The 26,165-nt window shown below is 44.4% G+C and overlaps 1 protein-coding gene and 1 long non-coding RNA gene across 6 annotated transcripts in view; one reads left to right on the top strand and one right to left on the bottom strand.

The window, feature by feature from the left end:
• The window catches only part of CMKLR2 (chemerin chemokine-like receptor 2), a 43,600-nt gene that overhangs the window by 4,085 nt on the left and 13,350 nt on the right, over nucleotides 1–26,165 (top strand). Inside the window, exons 1-2 of one of the 5 annotated variants that reach the window (XM_070241702.1) lie at nucleotides 15,249–18,130; nucleotides 18,547–18,773. The exons of 1 other annotated variant lie outside the window; for it this stretch is intronic. The gene's annotated coding sequence lies outside the window, so the exon portion shown is untranslated. Of the gene's footprint in view, nucleotides 1–10,295; nucleotides 10,387–15,248; nucleotides 18,131–18,546; nucleotides 18,774–26,165 lie in introns of those variants that run through there. 3 more of the 5 variants (XM_023622486.2, XM_070241704.1, XM_070241703.1) reach the window with 3 other exon arrangements.
• LOC106781963 (uncharacterized) lies at nucleotides 19,331–24,223 on the bottom strand. The gene is made up of 2 exons (XR_001378784.3): nucleotides 23,957–24,223; nucleotides 19,331–22,011 (listed from the first exon to the last, which is right to left on the bottom strand). It is a non-coding gene; the product is annotated as an uncharacterized lncRNA (long non-coding RNA).

The raw sequence follows: 26,165 nt of genomic DNA, 5'->3' as shown, positions 1-26,165 counted from the left end.
AATAACCAAGGCGTGTGAGCGCTTTCTGAATGGCTGGGATTTTGTGTTATTTTATTGTTTGTTTTCGCCTCTATCTTCACGCAAAGGGAGACAGAAGTTGGAAATCTGTTAGTTATTTGGAAGTCTGCTATTTTCCATATTTTGGGGGGAAGGGGGCCTGTTTATCGTTAACCAAGAGGCCACCTGCCCCTGTCACACTCAGTCAGGCAAGTGTCAACCGGAGCGTCGGTCAGTGTGGTGGGAGAGGACGCCGGGATTTTAGTGGGAGTTCTCGCCTTCACTGAGCTTAGAGTTGTGCTGCCTGGGAGACAGAATACGTTACAAACAAAAAGGTTCTAAAAGTGTGCGGTACCCACAGAATACGGAGTTCAGCAGAGGGAGGGAGGGACAGATGGGAACCGGAGTGTGCGGCTTCACAGGCCACGTGGGAGGGGAGACTGAGGGGGAAGATGTGGACTGACTGCGCAGCTGCGTGTGCGCACCTGCCAGAAGGCCTGCTCGGCCGAGGAGCCCCGAGGGAGGACTGCCAGGAGGGAGGAGCCCGAGGAGGGGGTGTGAGAGCAGCACGAGAGGGAAATGCCAGCAGTTTGTTCCCCCAAAACGTCACGGCACAAGCAGCCGTATTTGGGGTCTCCTCTGACAGCAAATGTCGGAACGGAAGAGAATTCTCCAGCCCACTCCCCTCACTCTGTCCACAGCTCCACCCGCTTTGACAAGGCAGCAGCCCGTGCTCGGGCGGGGCCCCCATGGAGTCTGGTGCTCAGGAGGAGCTCAGTTCACCTCCTCGAGGCCCCCGCAATGCTTGTCAGTGCTTCTTCTCAAGTGCGATGTATTTACCGGGTAAACGCAGTGGGTACCGCATCAGCCGATGGGGACACCCCAGTGAATCCTGAATTGAAACTCTAAACACTACCCCATTTATGCCCACTGTCAACTGGGCAATTTCAGGTTACAATGGGAATATATTTATATAGCACTTCCCATTTCACTGCGCTATTTTGGCAACACTGCTGACTACTCTCCTCTAGGGAATCCACATATAACCCGATTCCGCAAAGAAGGTTCTCACTGAAGCCCTGAAAACTGGTAACACCAGTGTGGCTGATCTTTGTACAGTCTTCAGAATTTAACCAAGCCAGTAATACAGCTGCTCTCAAAGCCAGGCAAACCCAGTTGGGACCAGGAGGTCCCCAAGTGGACTTGGCTTCGGGTGCAGTTCTGTATTTTGTTTTTTGCAGGGTAAGACTCGCCCTAAGGTAACATCTCTTGGCAATCCTCCTCCTTTCCCCCACCAAAGCCCCAGGACATAGTTGTAAGTTCTTCTGCTTCTTGCATGTGAGCCACTGCCACAGCATGGCCACTGACAGATGAGCAGTGTAGGTCTGCGCCCAGGAACCAAACCTGGGCTGCTGAAGTGGAACGCACCGAATTTTAACCACTAGACCATCAGGGCTGGCTCCAGGTGCAGTTTTTAAATTGAAGGCTGAAGTAGAGTAGGAAAGCTCAGGCCCACAGTGGGTTAGGTGGGCATTCTTAGAACCCAAAATAGGAGGCCTGGTTGGGATCACTGGCAAAATGGCAGCCCCTGGACAACAAAGTTGAAGCAAGGTGGAGCCGAGGGAGGAGTTCACGTGCTAGGTTTAGCACATAAGGAATTCAATAAGCAGAGGTCAGAGTCTTCTCTCAGGAACTGTGCACAAGAAAGGCAGAGCTCACACGTGCTTAAGATGGCCTCCAGGGTTACCCCCTGAAATTCTAGTTGTCTTTCTTTTTAGGCAAGAAACAAAAAAAGTTATTGAAGAACTGTCCATGGTCAGCCAGTCAGTCACTTAGTACCAGAACTGAATCCGCTGGGAGGGGTTCCCCCATTTCAAACACTTCACACAGTTGCGCGCAGTAGACCCCAGCACTCAACCAAGAGTGATCATTGCAAACACGTGTAGCGCGATCATCACAAAGTGTCTGAGGACGCTAAGGGTACATCGGGCTCAGACACAGGCAGAGGGAACATTCAAAAGGGAAGACCCCAGGCAGAAGGACCTTGAAAGGAGCTGTGCAACCAGGCAGCTTGCAAAGGACAAGGGACCCAGGCCAGGTCTAATAGACATGTGCAGGGTTGAATTTTCATTAGGACCAGATTGTCCCTAAAGGCACGAAAAATAGTTTGTATATAAAGTCAGATCATTGGGCCTAGAAGAGAGTGCTTATAGATAGGACATCCTTAATTTTTCACAAAACTTTCTCTTTGGTGGTTTATAATGATAAACCTCGATTTGAGTGGGAAAAATGTGGTAATGGAGCATTCTGCTTAGTTATATAACTAAGAGTGGACCTAGTTTTTTTATTAGGTTGTAGCATATAAAAGTGCTGTTATTTGACCTTGACCTTTTTTTTTATCGGTCCTACTCCTTTCTTCACAAATTTTTTTAAAAATTTTTCTGCTTTTTCTCTCCAAATCCCCCCAGTACACAGTTGTATATCTTAGTTGTGTGTCCTTTTAGTTGTGGCATGTGGGACACCACCTCAGCGTGGCCTGATGAGCAGTGCCATGTCCACACTCAGGATCCAAACGGGCAAAACCCTGGGCCACTGAAGCGGAGCATGCAAACTGAACCACTCGGCCACGGGGCCAGCCCCCAGACCTTGACCATTTTTGACCTAACAAAATGGCAATTTCTTATGTTTCAACATAAAACATGGATTACTAATTTAATAAAAAATAGCACAGGCCAGTCCCATGGTGTAGTGGCTAAGTTTGGCACACTCCACTTTGGTGGCTTGGATTCACTGGGTTTGGATCCCAGGTGTGGACCTACACCACTCATCAGCCATGCTGTGGTGGCATCCCACATATAAAGTAGAGGAAGATTGGCACAGATGTTAGCTCAGGGCCAATCTTCCTCAGGGGGGAAAAAAAGAGTACAATATATTTATATATATAATTATTTGTTTTATTATACAAACATTTGATCTATGTTTTTTATTTATACACATTATATAGTTGACTCTATTTAACACTGAAACCATACTAAACATACTGTAGATTGATGATGGAGAAAGCGCTTCCTCCTCAGCCCCTAAGCTGACCGAGCACCCGTCGTGGTTCCTGCCCTCTGCGCTGTGCTTGAGACACAAGGGTGAGTGAAGCACCATCCTGCCCTGAGGCTTGCACAGTCGAGTAAAGGAAACTCACACATTAGCAGAGCATTGCTACAGGAGGCCGTGTGCACAGGGTCAGAAGGAAGCCCTGCAGTCAGGCAGACCCAGAAGCCTTGTCTGAATGACTCGGGCAGGAGGGCCCGGGCCCATGTGCATAAAAAGCTGATACTTATGGCCTGGGCTTTTGAGAAAAGAAAAGGTCAACCAGCAAGGAGACAGGAGGCACGGTGCTCACATCTGTCTCCACTATCGGGGTTTGGGTGAAATTTAACAGGTTAGGGGAGCAGGCAGGCTCGCAGGCACAGGATTGGAGGGGTGTAAGCATTTATGGGAGGGTGTGGACAGGGCTTTAACTCCGGATCTTCCCAGGCATCTGAGGAGAGTCCGGCTTCCGAGTCCTGGTCGGCCCCGTCCTCTGGTTCTGTGGGGAGAAACTTTGGTTCATGTCGCAAGTCGCCCCCTGCTCAGCTCTGGAGACCAGCTTGCTGTCTGGGCGCTGCCCCTGCCGGGCCACTTTACCGTTCTGCGATGCACGGGGCCAGTTTAGACTGGTGCCAGCGTTGCATGGGCTTCGCCACTTTTGTTAACTGCCCAACCCCCCTTAGCCTCATGGAATAATAGCAGTCCTTCAAGGACTGTCAGGAGATGAAATGGGGAAATGCGCGTGAAGTTGCTTTCCACTGTACTGTACTTAACACGTACTCAGGAAATGCTAGGGATTACCGTAATGTGTTAGATGCTACTTATATAATTAGGTATGCTTGGTATTTGCTTCCTTCTGAATGTAGTTGGGTGAACTGGTTCTAATTAAAAGCGATATAGGACTAGACAGCCAGACAGTGTATAGTGAACTTGTTTGCTCTTGATAATAGTTGGGAGAAAAATCTCATCATCTCTCCCTGGAAGTCGAACCTGTTGTTAATCAAAGGTCCTGGTCTGATTAAGTGGCTGGACGGATTCAACACGGCCCTCACGAGAGAGGCTAGCATCCCAGGTACTCAACATTCTTTTAACACCTCTAATAAGAAAGAGGAACGCAGAGGCTGGCTCCGTGGCCGAGCGGTTAAGTTCGCGTGCTCCACTGCGGCAGCCCAGGGTTTGGATCCTGGGCGCGGACATGGCACTGCTCGTCAGGCCACGTTGAGTCGGCGTCCCACATGCCACAACTAGAAGGACCTGCAACTAGAATATACAATTATGTACGGGGGTTTGGGGAGATAAAGCAGAAAAAAAAAAAAAAAGAAGATTGTCAACAGTTGTTAGCTCAGGTGCCAATCTTTAAAAAAAAAAAAAAAGAGGAACTGAAAATGGGAGCTAATGGATTTGATGATAATTAAGAATTTAAATGCCCTGCTCAAATTCACCTTTGCCTTCACAGACAAAAATAAACGTTAGTTATCACCGAGATGCCCATGGGCGTGAATGCCTTTTATCAAAATCCACTGAGCAGTCTTTCCACCAGTCAGGAAATCTTATTGAGTTCTACTCCCCGCCAGGCACCACACTTGGCTCTGGAGGTAGAAACATAAACCAAACGACAGCCTGATTTTCATCAAATAAGCCAGCAAATGTATAGCTGAAAACTGTGAGGAGTGAGAAGCAGGCCACCGGTATAGACCAGCACAGGCTGTGGAGGTCAGGTAAGAGTTCTCTTAGGAAAGCGATGTCCAAAAGTACAGCTCACCCACTAGAAGTTTGGTGATTTTCTCCTTAATTCCAAAACCACCAGCAAGCTCAGGAAATAAAAGCTTAGTTGAGTCAATTGTTGGGTAACCTTATGGAAAATACTAAGTTGACATAAATTATTCATTCCATTACCCAACTGTGTAGATAATATTAAACATGATTTTTCTGTTTGTCATTCTGCCCCTTAGGGGTTTCCTTTCATAACTTGTTTCAAAATAAAACCATTCACCTCTGGAGTGAGTTGATCACAATCCACACACACACAAAGTGTATACTTAATTACAGTTCTTTGCACGCACTAACCAAGAAGATGTGAAAAATGTAGAAGACAGTAAAATGACTGAGCTCCCCCACCTTGTCTGGGAGGGTTGCCTTGCTCTGGAATATTTCACATATAAACATGATATTTCTCCGTCGTCTGGAGAGGTTGCATGGGGAGCGGCATTTCAGCACACACTTGAAACTGCATGTCTTGTAGGAGGGATTATAATATCCCAAACACTAAATAAAAGCAGTATTTTCAGATTTCCTCAGAAATGTATTACATCTCCCAGAACACAGGGAGGGAAAAAAAAGATTATAGAATGTCTCTCCATTTTAACTTTTTATTAGAATATTTTTAAGACTGTTCATACTCATTTATTCCAGCCTTAAGGAAACAAAGACCTGATTTTTGAGAACCGGATCTATTTTCTAGCCAGAGCAAATGGAATCTGCTCAAGTGCGCCAAGTGTTCTCTGTAATTTCCTCGAGAATGACTGTTTCTTCCTTTTTACATTCTTCTCAAGCAATCAGTAAGTAACTTATTCATAAACCTAAGACATTGCCCAAACAGAATTTCCTTGGAAAAGCTGGGTTTTTCTTGCTGAGCCAGACAGTTGATGTGTTTTCTAGCCAGCTGGATTACAGCTAAAGCAGTGAGATTACAGCAAGAAGCCAGCTATGCTGTACAGATCTTCATCACAAGCAATGAACTCATTCACAGGAATCATTTGATGCAAAATAAATAAACTCCTTTAGTAGAACATAGGATCAGACTGTCCTGCTTTGGAAAGGAAGGGATGAGCACAATGTAGCTTTATTGTAACAGCAGGAAACCATTCTTTTGTTGCTCACAGTGGTATCTTGGCTGATGGTTTCCCTTAGAATGAAACATGAATCCCAAATGTTATCTTTAGATAACTAGCTCTCTTTAGAGCCATTGACCATTAAATTAGCTGGAAGCCCAAGAATTTGCCACCTTTCAACAGTCATATGCTAGTTATATATGTTTTTTCATAATACACCCTAACAACAGGAGTAGTGCAGTAATATCATAGCAATGACATCTCACAATTTCTGAGCTCTTCTGTGAGCCAGACACTGTGCTGAAACTCACCCACATCTTCTTGTGTAATTCTCACAGAAACTCTCCAGTGACTTACTGATGAGTTTTCTCCCCAGATGACAGAGGAAGAAACTGGAATTGATTGTAATCGAAAAATGATGTAGTGTCTGTGATCACTGTCTCTCATTTGCTATTGTAGGGGAGGAAAAATATCTTTTCCTCCTCCTCTTCCGAATTCTTGGCTGGAGAGGCTGTAACAAAGGACAGGTTAACAAGAGAAAAGCCTACAAATTCATTTAACATAAGTTGTGCACGACAGAGGAGCCTTAATAAGAAAATGAAGACCTGAAGAAACAGTTAAACTTGTGTTTTTATACTAGGTTTGATGAAGAGCAGAAAGTCATGGAAAATGTGCTAGGACAAAGGGATATGAGCTCAGGGGAGTAATCTAGGGGACTGAGCCAGGCCTGTTGGTCCAGATCCCTCTCAGCATCCCTCCTTCCTTGGAGATAAGGATGCTCCTTTCCTTGGGTACCGGGAGGGCCTCTTGCGTGAGGGTTTAGTGACCTGCTTCAGGGAAGATCAGCGGGTCCCTCTGACACTTGCTGTTTCTTAGATTCTTTCAGCTTAGTTTTTCAATATGCCAAGGTGCTGTATCTGGGGTAGTGCCTCCTGAGCCCCATCAGTATCTATGCTGGATTGAGGAAAAGAATGTGAAGTAGCACCTACAAACTAGAAAACAGGACATAGAAATCCACTCTGAGTGGAGGGAAACAGGAAACGGGAGACTGCAGATAAAGAAGAAAATTACAATAGTCGTAGAGGACCATGACCCAGACACTGAGCTTCACTTAATCGCCTCATTTCATCCTCCCAGATGCTCAGTCCAGTTGATACTATTATCTTTATTTGACAGAGGAGAAATGGGGGCTCAGAGCTATTGACTCACTTCTCAAGGCCACACAGGTAGGTCGTAAGTGACACTGCAATTAGAAAGCAAGATCTGTGACCCGAGGGCTCCGGTTCTCATGCCGTAAAATTCTGCCCAGAGAGGCTCCTGACGGTGTCTGAGTCACATCGAAGCACGTGGTGAGGATGGGGTGGTGGGAAAGAGGGAGGTTCAGCAACTGGAGCAACCAGGGCATCAGAAGAGAAGGAAGACAGGCATGGAAGACTGGAGAAGGGAATGCAGAAATAAAACCCAACTTGACGCGAACACCCAAGAAATGTTTAGCTATCCCAAGGGAGGGTTGAGGCTAGGAAAGTTATGGATTAGCTGTGACTGAACTCCTTCAGGGGCTGCTGTGCCCCACTTTGTTGAAGCAGATAGTGTCCTCAGGCCAAGGAAGGCTTTCTGTGTTCTCAAACCTCAGCGTTGATCAGGCAAAGGCGCATCTAACCAGTTATCCTGGAGTTTGGGGCTGGCCAGATCATTGCCTGGGCTCCCTGTCTCCGTTTGAGTAGCTATAGCAGAGATTAAAGTGGTCTCAGATTGACTCGGGGCGGGGGGGGGCGGGGGGGGGGCGGGCGGAGAGCTGCACGTCCTTGAACCCTGTGCTAGCGTCCTGGCTACGCAAACAGTTGTGATAATCTTGCTTATTGTCTCCATTCCAACAGTCGTATTAAGGACCCAGCTTCTAACACACAGTCCTCAAAGAGAACAGAGAACAGAGAGGGATAAAGGGAAGAAAGTCTGGGATCCCTAAAGAAAGAATTTATCTCAGCAACACCAGACTTGCAGTGGCGTGTGAATCCTCTCCTCTTGAGCCCTTCCCTGCCTGCCCGCTCTTGCACTTAGCACCCTTCCTTTAAGCGAGGGCGTCCCTTGTCATCCTAGAGCGGAAGGTAAACTTGGGTTTTGGAAACTGAGTGTACCCAAAAGAAACTTCATACACATTTTTTTTTAAACGTTACCTACACCCCTACATTTTTCTCCTTATCTCTGTTGTTCTCTGAAGGTCAGACCAACACTTTTGGATTAAAGACTTACTAAAAGATAATTTTTTTAAAACTGAGCTTGCAGATACAGAGAACAGGCTGGTGGTCGCCAGAGGACGGGGTTGGGGATGGAGAATTGGGTGAAGGGGGTCAAAAGGTACAGACTTCCGGCTGCAAGACAAATAAGTCAGGGGATGTAACACAGTATGGTGGCTATAGTTTATGATACTGTGTTACATATTTACAAGTTGTTCAGAGAATATTTCTTAAAATTTCTCATAACAAAAAAGAATTTCGTAACTAGGTATGATGACAATGTTAATTAGATTCATTGGGGTGATCATTTTGAAGTATACGCAAGTATGGAAGCATTATGTTGTACACCTGAAACTAATATAATGTTATGTGTCAATTATACCTCAATAAAAAAAGAAAGAAAAACAAACAAAAAAAAGATAATTTTTTAAACAAGTAAATCATGACTCAGATACAAATATAAATTTAACGTTTCAAATGTTTTATTAAACTTATTAATTAATGATAGAATCTGTAAGGTGTTACAATGGGTTAAAAGGAGAATTCAGGGGTGGGTAAGTTCGCACATTCTGCTTGGTGGTCCAGCTGGACCTATGCATTGCTCATCAAGCCACACTGTGGCAGGCGTCCCACATATAAAGTAGAGGAAGATGGGCATGGATATTAGCTCAGGGCTAATCTTCCTCAAAAAAAAAAAAAAGGAGAATTAAAAGTATGACACATACAGGCCATCGGGAATATTGAAATGGATTTATAAGCAGTTGCAAAACTGGCCAAACTGGTCAGTATTCACAGAACAGCAATCAATCTCATTCCATGGACACGATTTGTTTGTGCTTCCATGGACAAGGATCTTTTGCACCATTGTAAGTTGTCTACAACTTGCACAGCTGTAAAACACCCAGAGAGTGACAGCACAGAGAACTGGAAAAGGCACACCTCACAGGATTCCCAGGAATCTTGTTGCCCGTTTCAAAGTCCTTCACAGTTTTTCCCGACAGGCCCTAAATACTGAAAAAATTATGATATCCTTCTTCATATGTAATTCAATATTAAAAAACCCTAAAGCAAATCTCACCAATTTCATAATGAAGTAAAATGGCTTCTTCCCAGAATTTCTCGTTGTGAAGTTATGGATAAATTGGCGGAAGTTACCCTTTCTGATGTCCCGCTGCCTCTGCTTTGCTGGTGGCCTGAGTTGGCTGTGGAGCAGTCCTCTCCTCCGGTCACTTAGCTCCTGGCCACACGGTGACGTCTTTAGAAAATCCTCTTGTGGGCCAAGCCTTAGTATAGGCCAACAGCTGAGTATTTCTTAATGAAATAAATCTAAGGAAAAAATGCAGGAAGCATTATGTGGTACTGTCACTGGAAACGGTCAAACATCCGAACTGACACCAACCATAAGCTGCGTCTTCCCGGGCACTTCCACATCACGAATCGGCTTCCTCTGTGTGAACACCGCTGTCCTGACTTCACTCCATGTTCCGGGTCAGGGGGTCGAGAGGCTGGGGAGTGTGGTCCTTTTTAAACTATGTGGTAAGACGCCACCTTGAAAACACTTCGGATATTTGCTAGGTGTGTCAGTTAAAAAGATAATTTTTATATTATTCAGTGCAAAATAACTAGTTACAAACTTAAACGAATTATTTTAAATAAAAGTTGCCTAGGGCGGAGGTAGCTTTCTAGATTTGAAAATGAGAAGGTGGGGGCTGGACAGGAGGACAGAGATGAAAAGTGAAGGCTCTCGGTGACACTCTGCTCCACTTTCTCTGGTTCTGAGCTGGAAGGAGAAATAGTGAGTACAGTCAAGCAGACCAGACAGAAGACCCAGAAACTACAGCGGGGATCTCAGGGTGACACTTGCCAGTTAGAGCCGAGCCCCATCAGCCACTAGCACCATCAGCAATCCCCCAGTGGTTTGTCCTGATCATGGGAGGACTGTTGTTTCCTGGTTGACACTTCCACCCAGCCCCAAGGGGACAAGGGTCCAAACGGGACAGGACTGACACCTGGCCCATGCCCATGTCCACATCGATTTGGGTTCCTGGTGGTTCTGCCTCCGGTTTTGATTTCTGCATTCCGACACCTAGCTGACCGTCCCCTGCAGCTTTATTCATTTCTGGCCCCACTGAGTGAGCACCGACGCTTTGCTAATAAATAAGCTGTATTCAGCGATGCCAGTTCATACCGCCGGCTGACTTCATTCCTCCACGGGTGGTGGACCACCCCTTCTCTGTGTGGTGAGTCGTCCCCCGGGCCCTTAGCTGTGCTGCACGTCTTTGCTCAGGGTCACTGCACACCTCGGTGCCCTTCTTTCCAAGCGCCCCCTGCCCCTCCTGCTCCAGGAGCCGGGCAGCACTGCCTCTCACGCCTTCCAGGGCAGCCTCAGCCACACCAACTACAGGTTGCTGAAATATTTCCAGAATTCTGATTCTCCCAACTTGCAACAGGAAAGAAGAAGTAAGAAAAGAAGCAAAGACACATTTAATTTTGGCCAGAATGCTCAGAGCTGACGTGTAGAGGTAAAATGATTAACTATACCAAGATGGTGTTTGTCCCACATCTCCCACACTTGTTCTTTCACTGGGTGTCGACTGAGTATATTCCTTGTTCTAGGAATTGTGGCTACAGCTGCAGCCGAGGACACAAAAGGCAAAGTTGGGTCCTGGGAGTTCATGCCGCACAGTGGTGGGTTTTCTTAGCATGAGGAGGTAAATAATTAACAACTTAAGGAGTTCTACTTTGAGAGGGGGAAATTTGGAGTCTAATTGGCATGCTGATCTCTGTGAGGAAGCTTTAAACTCCTGCAGAATCTAAAGGGTGCAGTGCTCCAAGAAGGGCTGCCTTGCAAACTCGAAACAGAGTTGAAAGACTGGAACAACCGCATTCCTACATGAAATCTCAGCTGTTAACATTTTGCTCTATCAGGTTTCTCTGTAATTATCTGTATATGTATATACATATTTTTAAAATTTTTTATTAGAAAATAATTTCAAGCTTACAGAAAAGTTGCAAGAAAGACACAAAGAATCCTCTCACCCCCCCTTTCCCCAAATTCACCAACTGCTGACATTTCCCCATTGCCTTAGTGTTCTCTCCATCCGTGACGCACGGAGGGAGCTCTGCGGAACCACTGCAGAGGAAGTTGGCGTGCACGTTGCTCCCGTCCCCCATATGTTTCAGTGTCTATTTCCTAAGAATAAGGATAGTCTCCTACATAACCTCTGTGGACTTATCAATCACAGGAAACTTCAAATTGATACAACACTTTCAGCTAATCTACAATCCATATTCCAGTTTTGTCAATTGATCTAATAATGCTCTTTTTGGCATTTTATTTTTCTCCAGTACAGGAGGCAGTCCAGCATAATATATTACATTTAGTTGTCATGTCTCTTTAGTTTCTTTTAATCTGGAACATTTCCGCAGCCTTTCTTTGTCTTTGATGAATTGGCGTTTTTTAAGAAAACAGAACTTTCAAAACAAAATGTTCCTCATTTGGAGGTTATCTGATGTCCAGCTCATGTCACAGGTTGAGTTCTCCCAGAACAAGACTCCGAGACAGAGTTTAACGATCAGATGTTTCTTAGGTTGTGCCCTTAGGATCAATAACTGTGTGTGGAAGGGCGAGGGACGCACAACTCGTCAGGGGGAGAAATTGAGCTGCGAGGTAGGACTAACAGCCAGAACTGACTCTAGGTGGACCTCTGAAGCTAAAACAGACCCGTCAGAATTGTCCCCCATTGGGCCAAAATGGCCAGGCTTTTCCACTTTCATTTCATGATCACTGGAGGTGAGCCACCCTGGAAGGGTGTGACGTGGGGTGAGGGGTCTCCTAGGGCTGCTGGCTGGAGGCTGTCTCTTCTCGACTGCTCTCCCAGGAACTCGGAGAACAAGTTTTCCCTGAAGGGTATCTGGACAATGCATTTCCATGCACCACATTTCATGATGAGAATCAGATCCTACATTCCCAGCTGGACAACTACTACGTGCATTTTTTCTGAATTTTTTGAAAGTAAGTGTAGACTTTAGCCCTAAAAACTTCAGCTTACACTCCCCAAAAAAGAGCATTCTCCTACAAAATAATATCATTAACACACCTAAGGAAACAAAACATAGTTTGTTAATGAGATCCAATCTATGTTTGAATTCCCCCAGTTAGTCTCAAAATATCTTTTAGAGCTTTTAGAAATAAGTATCGAATCAATGATCACACACTACATTCAGTTTTTGAGTCTTTTCTCTTTTAACCTGGAGCAATCCCCCTATTTGTTTTTCTATGACAATAACTTTCTAAAGAGACCAAGCCTGGTGTCCTGAAGAATGTTCCTCTTTTTCAGCGTTTTTCAAATTTGAAAGTCATAAGACTTAGTGTCGCAAGAAGTGAGGAAAATACCATTTGCTTTTTCTTAGATGATTTTAAGTATTTAATGCAGATGAAACAATTTTGGAAGAAGTAGACTATCTTTTCTAGAACAGTAATTGAAGGCCCACTTCTATATTCATTATTAATTAAATAGAGTCATTAGAGAAGTAAAGAGATAAAATGACCGATTATACTACTTTTATTACTTAGTCATAAAACTGGTTAACTCAATATTTGCGCGCACGCGCATATGTGTGTGTGTGTGTGTGTGTGTGTGTGTAGATAGCCAGATTCTACTTAACCTTCACATCTTCTCTAAGGAAGAATGAAACAAAATAAAAAGCCGCTTAGTTTTTTTTTAATTTGCTAGGAAGTACAGGGAATGAAAGAGTCATCTTATACCATCAGATTATATTGTATCATCATCATATTATATTGTTACTAAAGCCTCTTTAGTCCTTTAGATGTAGCACTGTCATTATAAGTAGCTCTAATCCTCTTAAAGTATCATGCTTCATTCATTATAACAAATTAACAAAGACCTGAGACACAAGAATCTTTTCAGATTATTTCTAAACAGGCTTCCTTCACTACTGTCTTTCAGTTGACCTAGTTATGAGTTTTCTGATGGAAAATAATGATATCTCTGCTAGGTATTGTCAAAATACTTTCAAAATGTGTCAGTGGCCATCACCTTGACAACTGGCAAGATTATTTTCCTCTCTCCTCCCTCCTTTTTTCCATCCTTCCTTTCTCCTTTTCTTTTATGGAAAGAATTTACTGTTATTATAGGACTCATTTTCCACCCAAATTAAGATATATTCCTTACAACTAGAAAGACCCACAACTAAAATATACAACTATGTACTGGGAGGATTTAGGGAGAAAAAAGCAGGAAAAAAAAAAAAAGAAGATTGGCAACAGTTGTTAGCTCAGGTGCCAATCTTTAGAAAAGAAAAAAAAAGATATATTCCATAAAAATTAAAAGAAGTAGGAAATCTTCAATATAAAAGTTATACAATTTTATGAGGGATAAATATAAAACTAAAGATTTAATTTTATGAGTAGGATAACATATAATAGAGAACAGGTCAATTTTGCCTATTTTAAGCCAATCTATTTTGATTCGGCACCTTTCTTGAGTACCCATTATGTCTAAGTCTCTCTACTGGACCCTTGATGGGTCACAAATCTAATTGATTTATTGATCCATTCATTCACTTTTATGGTTGCTAGAGCTAGAGCAAGTTTAGGAAGGAGAAGGAGGTGGTGGAAAAAAAATACATTTTTCCATAGGAGGTGAACTATGAGGTGGGCTATATTCCTCTTAGATTTCTATAAGCCTAGTATTTTAAAGAACACCATGCTATTTGGGCCATGTCATTTTCAGATGCACAAAATATGCGTATTCAAACTCCACATCCAGGTGACACCAGTGAAAATTGCAGAGTAAGGACCTTGGAAAATTCTCTCCACAAAAGCAAAAAGGAACTGGTGAAGTCATCAGAATCAGAACTCTGGAAATTACCCACAGGCTTACAATAATCTGGGGAATGTTTATTTTAAAAAAAGAAAAGAAAAGAAAGGAAAGAAAAAACAGTTCAATCTCAGTAAAAGAAGTGAGCTTTGTGGCCTTGTTGATTTGCCCTGATCCCAACCTGGACTCTCCTGCTTTGCGATATTCTTAAAAACTAACAGCCTGCATTCATGGTGAAGACTGGCAGCCTGGCAGCCAATGGAAAGGAAGGAAAGGGGCTGGAGCTCCTTCTAAGCTTCATTCCCAGAGAATTATTACGTGACCTGTCTGGTGGCTCCCTGGAAAGCCTCACTTGCAAGACTGTCTATACTTGACCTAACTCAGAGCTCACCTGGTATGAAAAGCTTTTTCCCCCATAAGCGTTTGTCAAAAACAATTACAGGCAATTACTTAACTTTGCAGCTGCCTGAGGTGATAGATACCAGGTGGGAGAAAGCATTAGACTAACCAAAAGCTTAAAAAGAAAAACTGGGGAGTGAGACATACAGAGGAGTTTTGAAAAGCTCTGACACACACCTGGGAATCAAGAAGGCCACAGGCATGTATAGGCTTGTGCTCACACCCAGGACTCTGTGCATTGCCAAGAACTGAAAAGGCCCTCCATTCTCACCCTGGGATGACTTGTCCTGTGCAAGCAGAAAGTGAAGGTTAAGGCAGAGTTGAAAGCGTGCCCCCAACATGCACACAGGGCCCCTTACCAAAAGCTGGGAGACTTATTGGTTCCAGGCATTTAAAGAAATGTCCAGGCCCTATACATACTTTCTGAGCTTTGCATGGTGGTAACAACAAAGAAACAGTCACATGGGCCATAGGACAGCCAGTGGGTTTGATGTCTCTCTGGATTTCTGCTCCCATTTCAGTTCAGGCCACTAAGGAGTTTTCTTACTTTCTTGCCAGCTCAGCCACACATTTAAAAACATGACTTTTACATCTAGTCCACTGTTTTTAGAGGTTTTGTAGTGAAAAGTTTCTAAAGAATATCTGGATAACCATATTGCCAGAAACATAACTCCTCCCAGCCTTTGAGCTATCACTTCCCCATTGTGGTTTTAGGAAGGGTCTACCTACTCTGTCATTTCATGTCTGAATAGAATGAGGGACAGAGATTGTGAGGCTCCCTGCCCTGTTGGGGAGTCCCACTGCCTTTTTCTGCTCTTCAGCCTCAGAGACAGACTTCAGCCAGCTCGCTTGCTCTTCTTGTCCTTGGGGTCCCAGGAACTCAGACACATCCCTCTCCCTTGGTCGCTGACTCTACCCACTTTTCTTCTCACAGATCTCTCCAATTTCCATAGTCTTTGCTCTACAAAAACTTATTTTTATCTTAAGGCTTTTACTGTTGATCATTAGAGGAGAACAGTAAATAACAGGAACATGATGAAGATGAGAAATTTACAAGCATCTCATACTTTTACAAAAGGTCTTATAATCTTGGTCCTGATTTCCTTGTAAGATGAGTTTTTGTCTTCCAATTTAGTTCTCTTAAGGAGTTGTTCTATATTTAGGTGAAGATCACAGGGACTCTGTTCTCAAAAAACGACCCTTCTAAACTGAAGACGTAAGGGCCTGTGGACTCTGTCAAGACAGGACACAGGCACCCCTCTCCTCTCTAGAGGACATTTGGCACTGAGAATCACCAGACTGAATGACACTAAAATTGGTCATCTTCTGTACTGATCAGGACTATTACAGGCATTCTTTTATAATCCTCTATTATTGTATGATCGAAACACCCAAAATATGAAGTAGATTCTGATTGTGGACCCATTTTTAGCTACCTGGTTAACACAGAGCCTTACCTCCTTCTGAAACTTTGATTTGACGTGTGTTGGACCTTCTTACTCTCTCCTCTCATTTCTTAGCCTTTCTTTCATATTTTCCATCTCATTGTCTCTCTGTGCTAATTTTGGGTAAGTTCTTCAGATGTATCTCCTAGTTTACATTCTCCCTTCAACTGGGTCGAGGCTACTATTTTACACATCCATTATATTAAATTTCTTTGTTTTTTTAAAAATTATACATTTAATTAAGCATAGATTGTTGGGATTTTTTGGGTTTTTTTTGGTGAGACCGGCCTTGAGCTGACATCTGTTACTAATTTTCCTCTTTTTGCTTGAGGAAGATTATCCCTGAGCTATCATCTGTGCCAGTTTTCCTCTATTTTGTATGTGGGACGCCGCCACAGCCTGGCCTGATGAGCGGTGTGTATGTCTGCACTTGGGATCTGAACCGACGAACTCTGAGCTGCAGAAGCAGAGCACATGAACTTAACCACTCTGCCACCAGCCCAGCCCCATTATATTAAATTTCAATATTAACTCTGTAATTTCTTGAAGTTCTGTGTGATTCTTTATAAACTTTCCTGGCCCAAAGTAGAGTTTCTGCCTAAAATCCTAGTAGTTATTAGCGTTTCTGTCTTCAGTCTTCAAGACTTTTAAAGTATTCTGCTAAATTTCTGTTTTCCCATGTATAAAATGAAGGGACTGGATTAAACTATCCCTAACACCCCATCCCACTTTAACAGACTGTGATTCTATGCTCTTTGGCCACCTTGACTCCATCCTCTTTCAGAGAGATTAAAGATTGGAAACTGGTTTATAAAAGGAGAACACCCATTCCGCAACTAATAATGGCAAGTTGGAAAAGAATAGAAGTAATAGACATGACAACCAGATCTGTGGGGTGAATACAGGATGTAAGAAAATGGTTTCCCTTCACTGTACATCATACATGAAAGAAATTTTATAGAAATTTAAAGAAATTCTACCCTCCATGCCACCCCATCCCTCTAAAATTCTTGTCAGAGGCAGCATGGCATATGTGCATCGATCGACAGGAGACTGTGTCTGAGCCACAGAATCAGCTGTGTACACCCCGACCAGCGGCCAGGAGAGCCGTCCAGCTGCGGCAGGTGTAGCATTAGACTAGCCAAAACAGAGCTTCAGGTTGGCAGAACTTTAGACATCATCAAGTCCAGTCACATTCAATGCCTGATTTCCTGCTTCGAAGCCTTCAATTTAAGGTCGCCTCATTAAACATCCTCAAGTGTGAGAAAGTGCCATCCTCTGACACAGCTCTGTACGGAACGAAAGCCCCGTGGTTTCTGTTCACGACTGTTTCTCCAGGCCCAGAACACAGAGTAGATGATGAGTAAATATTCATTAGGTGAATCAATGCCATTTTTAACAACTGAAATCCTTAGAAGGTTTTGCTTTGCATTGAGCTAAAACATGTCTTTCTGTCATATTATTAGTTTTACTCTCTGCCCAGATAAGGCAGCTCCCTCTTTGGCATGCCAGCCCTTCAAGCTTGTGAAAAAAGTCACCCTGCCCTTTCTTCCCAGGATAGAGAGCTTCCACCCCTTCATTCCACGCTCCTCACATGTTTGGTGTTAAGCTTTCTCTCCATCCTCTTCGCTCTCTTTGGGCATGCTCCAGTTTATCATTGTTCCTCTTAAATTGTAATTCTCAGAAAAGAATACCGTACCCCCAGTGCAGTCTGACCAGCTCAAGCAGAGTTGGACAAACTCTCCTCAATTCTACTAGTACAACCCAAGGGCACATTCACCGTTTTTTTTAAGCTGTCATATCCCTTTCTTGACTCACAACCAGCTCGTGGTCAAGGAGAAAGCTCGTATCGGTGCAGAAACGTGGCATGTCTGAATGTCAGAACAGGTTACCACAGGACACTAATCTCAGTGCCTTTGGTGAACGGGGCATATCCTGTGGAAATGCCAGTGACAGCAGACGATGGGGACCTCGTCTGGGCGCATCACGTCAACTCCCTTTTCATCACATCGACTCCCTTGTCACAGCTAGTGAAAGGCACTGAGTAAGCCATTAGTGCACATTACATCTCTCTTTCACGTGGGCTTACCGAATCCATCACAGGGCGATAACTCAGGCCCTGAGCTGCTGCCTAAGCACATCGTCAGCTGGGAAAACCTGTTGAAGAAGACAGTTCAGTTCGTACTGTCACTGGCACAAATTCAATGCAGGTGTTGCTTAACAGGTGAGCTCTGAAGTGAAAGACAGGTCATTTCTAAAGGACATGCTGGATACGGCCTTCCAGTCTCGTTTTCCAGGTCAGTACAGCAGAACTGGCTTTTTTTAATAAGTAATTTCTCTTTTCAGAACCACCAAAACTTTATCTTGAATGCAAGCAAAACTAAAGTGCCTTCAACTCAAGATATGTATGGTTACTACTAACATGACTGTTCTTAGGGGGTTTTAAAGATGAACTTAGAATTGCCAAGCTCTTTTGCTTTTTAATAACTAGTCTCACAAGTTGTTAGATGCCATTTCAGGGAATCAGACTTGAGGCTTAAAACGGTTGTCTGACTTTGCGTTGTTAGAGAAAATCTGCGATGGGCAGAAAAGACGTAGGAACCTGTCCCAAAGGCAGAACTTTTAAAAAGAAATTTTATTGTATCAAGTAGTTTGTTACTGAGTTCCTTCCAAGGTCCTTGTCGGGAAATCAACTGCTTGCCTTGTGTTTCAGCGAAAGTGTGCTGAATTACGTACTGGCATAGGTGCCAAGATACTTTCTGACTGCTTTCTTGGACTCGAGGACCTGGAGAAGCACTTGGCTCCTGAGTCTCCAGAGTACCACAGGGGCGGTGCAGGGACCTGCCTGCATCCGTTCTTTCTCATGAACCACCACGCTCAATGACCTTAGAAGGTCACTTCCATTTTCCTCAAGTACCACACCTCTGTTTCTGAGACGAGGTGAGTAACATCAAACATGAAAGAAAGATATTAAAATGATTTAATGTATATTTACTAGTCCAGAAGCAATTTGCAAAATAATATAGTTAAGAGGTCCCAGAAGTGGTTCTTCCCGCGCATTTCTACCGCTGGCCGGACAGCAAGTAAATGGAAAAGATGCCACCACATGAAGTGAGCTGAGAATAAAGAGAAGAGCTCTTAACATACAGCCGTGTGCTTTACCGTTGAACCAGTGTCTTTTTCTCACTCCCTTCCCTTCCTCCTTCCTTCTTTCTTTTCCTTCTAAGGAAAGAAGAGGAGAGGATAAAGAGGGGTTTAAGCTACGTTCGCAAACGCTCCCTTGCCCTCCCCTCTAATTAAGCAAACTTGGACTTGGAGAGCCAGCTGGGAAGTGAAGAGTCTTTCTCCTGCAGCTCTACAGCTGTTTTGGGCACGGCTGCGTGTTTATAACCTTCTCTCACAGATGTTACATTTTATGAAATGTGACTCATTAGGGTGGTACTGGTATCTTTAGATGAAAAGAAATCCCTGAGGGTTGAATGATTACACAAGTCTGGTTCACTGAAAACCTGAAATATTTTAATAGAATATTTCCTGGAAAAAAAGGCAAGACTTTGCTGTACTTAAATGAATCAGAAAGACCAATGATTTTAAATTCGTTCTTTCCTCCGGGAGGAACGAGGGAGGGACGATATTCTGGTTTGGGGAGCGGTTGTTTTCATTTGCAGAATGTTTTCAATTTGTGTAGACTTCTTGTTTTGGACCTTGATCAATATTTTTGTTCCAATGTGCAAAAAAACCATTTACTAGAAGACATTTTCTGATGCCCACTCTGTGCAAAGCCCTGGTGCTACGTGGAGGCGTGGAGAGCAGTAAAGGAGCTGGAAGATGTTGTTCTGCCATCTTTGAGCTTCTCATAAAGGTTTAAAACTAGATGTCACCTGTGCTTTCCAGACGAGGCACCTGGGGTCTCAGGGGGAAGGGGTCTCACTCACAGTCACGCAGCTAGTGACATGCAGAACTCGAACTTAGAACCTCTCTCCTGAGTCCCCTTGCTCTGTCAACATGCTGGGCTTCCTAGTACCCGCGCACTTAAATGGGGTCAAGCGGCATGGCAGGGCCAGAACTGGGGTGAGGCAACTGAGGCTAAATGTTAGCAGGAACCCAAAATTCCAGCCATCAAAACTAAAGCAAAAAACTCCAAGCCGAACAAAATGTCGTCGTCTCAAGAGAAGTCAGAACCTGACCTGCACTTGCGTGACCCAGCCTCCTCGCCTCACCCTAATCTTGGCCCAACGTCATGCAGGCTGAACTTTTGGGTGGACCAAGGGGGAAAACCGACCAGAAAACATTCCCATGGCTGGGATAGTTGTACAGGAATCCTGAGTGTACAGAGGGAGATGTCCAGATGTTCAGAGGCGGATCACAGACTCGCCACAGCAGCGACTTGAGGTGAAACAGCTCTGATTTGTTCTAATGAGAAGCTGAGACTGAAGGGCATAGGGGGAGAACTCAGGGTGTGACAGTGGGTCATGCTAACCTCTCCGAGATGCTGTTCCTGTAATGAACTTGGTTGCCTTCAAGGGCTCTGCTGGTGGAGGACAAAATAGAGTCCCGAGCCTGGGAGTGGGGTGTGGTTGGGGGTCGGAACTAGAAACTGGGCTAAAAGTTTTCCTCCCCTTTTTGATTTTCTTCTCTCTCATCCACGCCCTGTGCCTGAAGTATTCAGCCAGGACATGGCTGTGCACCATTTGAAAGTACCCTTTGCCCTTAGAAGGGGTGCAGGAGGAAAGGAGAGGCCTTGGGCACATGCTGTCCTCCAGGGTCATTGCTGGTCCAGTCACCACGAGACACCAAAAGGGGACTTGAGTCTTTGCCCACTATGAGCACTAAAGAGTATGCATTTGCTGGAATGTCCTCAGGGCCTACCTGCCATGGGCTACGTGGGACTTGGTTTAGGTTCCTGGTCTGCAATTTGGCTCTTCACTTTTCCACGTTTTGCAATGACTTTAACAGCAGAGTGAGAACCAGCCCCAAGAAGAGAGTAGATTCTGGGTGACTGAGGCTCTGCCCCAGGCTAACGTGTCACTAGGACAGGAGCTCCAAGTTAAAAACTGTTCTCACAGAGGCTCCCCTGGGCCTGGAGGTGGGCAGTGGTGAGGAAGTCTAAGAAAGAACCAAAGCAGCTTTCTCTGTCCCGTTCCTCCTCAGCTTCCCCCCACCTAGCCAGCCTCATTTAAGGGAGGAGGGGTTTAGCTTTCATTTCGTCTTGTTTTTTCCTTCAGCCACAAGAACAGCTCTAGAAAAGGAAAGTAGAATTCTTCTCTAAAGTTCAGCCTCCTTCTCAGAATCTCTACTGCTTTAAACACTCTCAAGAAAGGATTCCTGTCCCTCGGGTGCCTAAAGGTTAAGAACACGGGCGTTTACAAATCTGGGTGAGAACTCTGACCACGCCAACTTGCCAACTGAACGGTTTTTGCAAGTTCTTTAATTTTCCTCTCTTCAGTTTCCCAATCAGTAAACAGAGAATAAGGGCTCAAACATAATCTCTGTAGTCATACATTCTTGCCCTTAAAGGAGCATGTTCAAGGCCCCGAGTGCAAGCATCAGTGCCTTCCAGGGTCCCCCATCCAGCAGCCACTCGGGCTGTGCCGAGCCCCCGAAGGGCCCCCAGGGCAGCGTGTCTGTTTGGTGCATTGGTTGGTAGGTTTGTAACGTTCTCCACTTTGAACAGCTGTAAGTTCTCGCCTCTACTAAGCCAACATTTTCCTGCCTAATGGGCCAACATTTTTTCCCTTAGCTCCAACCTTGGAAAACACGGAATAAATCTCTTTCTTCTTCCTCAACTTCAAGTATCTGAAGACAGCTGTCAGACGCCTTAAGTCTCCTTTCTCACTGATTCCTTCAACCTTTCCAACAAAGACATATCCCAAGGCCCCTCAGTCTCCTGAACCCTTTCTTGTGCACGGCTGTGGTTTTCCAAAGTTCTTCTCAAAAGCTGTTTTTCAGGCTCAGCAAACTACTCCTGATACAGATTCGCCGTGACAGAAAGGAGTGCTGAGGGTGCTAGCTCGGTCTTCACTGCCATCAAAGGATTAAAGTGTTCATGACGGATGTCTCTAAGCCATCACAGTAATGACTCTGGCACCCGTTGTGTGGCGATGATCAAGGGGCGAGTCTTCCAACGTGTACTTTATCTTCCACAGCTGTTTTATCCCACATTCCCTCCTGTCTCCTCCTAAGGGGAAAAAGTCAAAAATGTTTCCAGGCGTAATCTTGCATGAATGGGAGGAGGTTCTAGAATTGTCGCTCTTCCCTCCTCCCCCAATTTTTTGCTGCTGTGTTGAAAAAGCATTACTGTTGCACCCAAACAGGTTCCCCCTCCCCTCCCTTCACCGAGTTCTCATACTGCCTCTCTGCATGAGGGACAGTATTGGTTTGTGAAGTGGCTGCAACTTCAATGTATTCTGCAAATTCTTTGACTATTGGTCCTTCTCCTTTAGGAAAACAGTCTTTTCTTTCTTCAAGAGAGGAAATATCTTAGGGGCTGGCCCCAGGGCCTAGTGGTTAAGTTCAGTGCATCCTGCTCAGGCCCAGGTTCATGGCTTCGGATCCCGGGTGTGGACCTACACGGCTCCTTAGCCATGCTGTGGAGGTGTCGCACATACAAAATAGAGGAAGATTGGCACAGATGTTAGCTCAGGGCTAATCTTCCTCAGGAAAAAAAAATGAAAAAGAAAGAAAGGAAAAGAAAAAAAATGAAAGGAAATATCTTAACATAAAATAAAATAAGAATATAATGGCTGCCAATTCACCCTAAACCAGCTACTCCTCCTAGACTTCTGTAAATGTCATTGACTATAAGTGGTTGAGAACCAGCATATCTGTGGTGTCAAGCAGTGATGAGATAGAAAACAGGTATACTATGGCAGCAGCACAGACCTCCGCTGGGCACCTCTGACTTGTCTGAAGTGCATCTTGTATCCTTGCCTGCAGAGATTTCAGGTCACGGTTAAAGATTCTAGACTCACACCAACATAGGATTTTCAACCTTTTAAAAAATTTTTAAACCATGGGTGGTATCTAATTATGAGAAGTTTTACAATCTGTTAGGTACCCTGTTGTGACTATAGCTTCCAGAATCATTTCCTCAGTAGACATAGCACTGCCCAGAGGACGTTAACAAGGATCGAAGCTTTAGTTGTGACTTGTATGTGAATGAAAATATCCAAAACATAAATTGGAACAATTCAGATCTCCAGGAGCTATCTAGCCATATGCCCTACAAAAATAAAGTTACAGAAATCCTGTGCCATCAGGGTTTTCAAATTCAGTGATTTCATTCTTTGTGCTAAAAAATTACTTGTGTATGTGGAAACCCCTTTTCAAGGAAATGCTGGTTTGGGGATCTCTCTCAGCTAGGACCAGGGCTTTGCAACATTCCATTGTTGGTGGTGGTGCAACATTCCATTCTTTCCCAAACTCTACACAAAGTTTGGAGAGAAATGAGATAAAGGCCTGGACTATATCTTTTAATAGCTTTTTTCAGAGAGAAGTAAGAGAAGTATAATGCCTTACAGCATTCTCTTTTCTCAGCACTCTTGGCAGATATGGGGATAATAATGACATTTGGGGGCAGACACGGGGCTGGTGTCTCACGAGGTGGGAGCACCATACAGAGTCAATATATTTTTTTTTCTGCTTTTTCTCCCCAGATCCCTCCAGTATATAGTTGTATATTTTAGTTGTGGTTCTTCTAGTTGTGGCAAATGGGACGCCACCTCAACATGGCCTGATGAGCCGTGCCATATCCATGCCCAGGATCCAAACCCTGGGCCACCAAAGCAGAGCGTGTGAACTTAACCACTTGTCCTCAGGCTGGCCCCGCCAGAGTCAATATTTTTAAATATAAGAAGCACACAAAACAAAATGAGTTTTAAAATCTCTACTTAAACCTTCTCCCCCTCCTCTTGAAGCAGCATGCATAAATCCCGCTTTCCCCTTCCCAGCCCCTCCTCCCTCCATCGCCCACTGCTTTCCATCTGACGCTGCAATCAGTCATCAGCAGCCATGACTACTGAGCACGCTGTGTGCCAGGCACGGAGCCACCTGCTTCTCGAGGGTTTCTGCACGTGTTGGTCACAGCAGCCTCTGAGCTAGCAGTATCACTGTTCCCATTTTACCAGTGAGGAAAGTGAGGTTTCCAGGTGCTCGGTGACTTGTCCAATATTCCACAGCCAGGAAGGGGTAGGACTGGAATTCGAAGGCAGGCATTCTGACTCCAGAGCCCACAGCCCACTTTACCCCCTGATATTTAAATTATACTTATGTGTTAATTATCTTAAACTCTTGCAAACGAATGCAGCCTAAAAGTTTCTCTGCGACCCAAGGTTAATCATTCACTCTGTTTCCTCCCAGCAGTCAACAGAGCTGTACAAATCATACGAGTCAGGACACTACCTTCTGGGTGGAGCGTTAAAACAATGGGCACTTAAGTAGGCGTTGACTTTTCACATACGTGCTGGGTCCTCTGAGGCTGTCCAGGCGGATCATGGGGCTTAGACCTGCAGGTCAGCCTGCAAGCCTTTTATGAAAAGAGCTTGGTCCCAGCAGAGTGAAAATAGATGTCATTTCATTTCCGCTTGATTTGATCATCTCTTTTTTTTCATAATGGAAAAACTTTCTCCCAACGCTACTGCCTTTAAAACTGAATAAAAGATTTGTACATCTAAAATTAGTTAGCTTTTCTACCCAAGGTTGATTTTCAATGTCAATTCAATAAAAAAATTATTCTCAAGGCTATACTCAGTTTAGTTAAGCTTCCTGAAACATTCTACTAACTTCCTAAAGGAACATCTCTCAAATATGTCTCCTCATCTCCATCGTCACTCCCCCTGCCTCAGGGCCTTCCATCTTGACGTCAATTGTGGCAATATTCTCCCGAACTGCTACCAGATGATCTTTACAAAAACAGTGACTTGGTGATGTCGCTCCCTGCTATAAACATTTTTATTTGCTCCCAACTGGCAATGGATTAAAATCCAAATACTTAGGCATGACATTCAAAGATTTTCATGAACAGAACACTCCCTTTTCTTTGCTGTCTCTTTCCCAGACAAACCAAAATACTTCCATTCTTCCTAATATACCAAGGAATATTGTCATTTGTCTTAGTGTCTGGGATTCAGCAATAAGCGACATGGGAGCTACAGATAGGCAAGACACTTCTCTATCACAGGATAGGCCATGCCGGGCTTGGGGTGGCAGGGAGCAAGCTGCAGTCACTGTCCTACCACCTCCAACCAGCTGGAGCATCGGGATCAGGCCCCACCTGTTTCCACTCAAGCTCCTTTGGTCCCATCAGTGAGTACCCACGGTTTCTATAGAACACCGCTGTGCCTCAGCACCTTCCAGACAGAGGCCGTTTATCCAAAGGGCAGCCAAATATTCCACTGGGGCCAAGCATCTTGAGTACAATCTAGGGTGTGGCATACAGTTTATATTTGACAGTTAGTGGAAAATTCTGAGCAATGCCCCAAATAACCCCCACCCCGCAACCTACACACACACACATACACACATGCTTTGCAAAGATGACAGCCTTTGAAAAATCAAGTTTGCTGACCATAGTTGTTTGCTGGGTCACAGATCTATGGTTTTCACCAGAGAGTTTCTCTTTCATGTCCATGGGTTTTTTTCTACACACTCCTGTCATCCAATCAGGAGGAGAATAGGGGTTCCCTCCAGGGCCCTATGGTTTTCACAGGAGACACATTCAGCTTTTGAGTTCTTTCCCCCCAGGGTGGAAGGGGGCCTCTCCACGGGCACAGCACAGAGACGAAGGTCAGCACAGCAGCTCCTTCTCTCTGCTCAAAGTGGGTGAGGGCCTCAGTTTTCTTAGGGATGCACTTTTGAATGGTCCATGAAAACCCATCTGACTTCACGTTATGGAACTAAATTAAACCTCTCTGCATTCACCAAATGCTCTGCCAGAAGGATCCTTGGGGTTTTGTCAAGGTAGACAAACACAGCGCTTCCCTCGGTAGCCAAGTGTCGTTTAAAGCCACATTTAAAAGTTTAACAATACACATTTCTACCACATGTCCCTTCCCAAAATCATCTGGATTTTATAGACTATTTATCACTACTCGTTCTGCCAGAACTCTTGCAGTGAAATCTGTTTATTCAGAAAAGACTTTCAGCTTTACCGTCTAGAAAATCTGAATTGATCAGAAACTGATTGGTTTAATTCAATAAATAGTTCTGTGCTCTGGAACTAGACACTTGTCACCTGAGTATCCGGGTAAATGTTGCCCAGGAATGTGGGACCTTGGGTGCTGCACCGCAGCTGAATGCCTCTCCACATTCTTTGGAGACCAAACCGCAGCCTTC

The sequence above is a fragment of the Equus caballus genome, chromosome 18 (assembly GCF_041296265.1).
Source record: "Equus caballus isolate H_3958 breed thoroughbred chromosome 18, TB-T2T, whole genome shotgun sequence".
In the NCBI taxonomy this organism is placed as follows: domain Eukaryota; kingdom Metazoa; phylum Chordata; class Mammalia; order Perissodactyla; family Equidae; genus Equus; species Equus caballus.
Note: the sequence above shows the minus strand (reverse complement) of the source record. Positions and strands in the feature narration are given on the sequence as shown.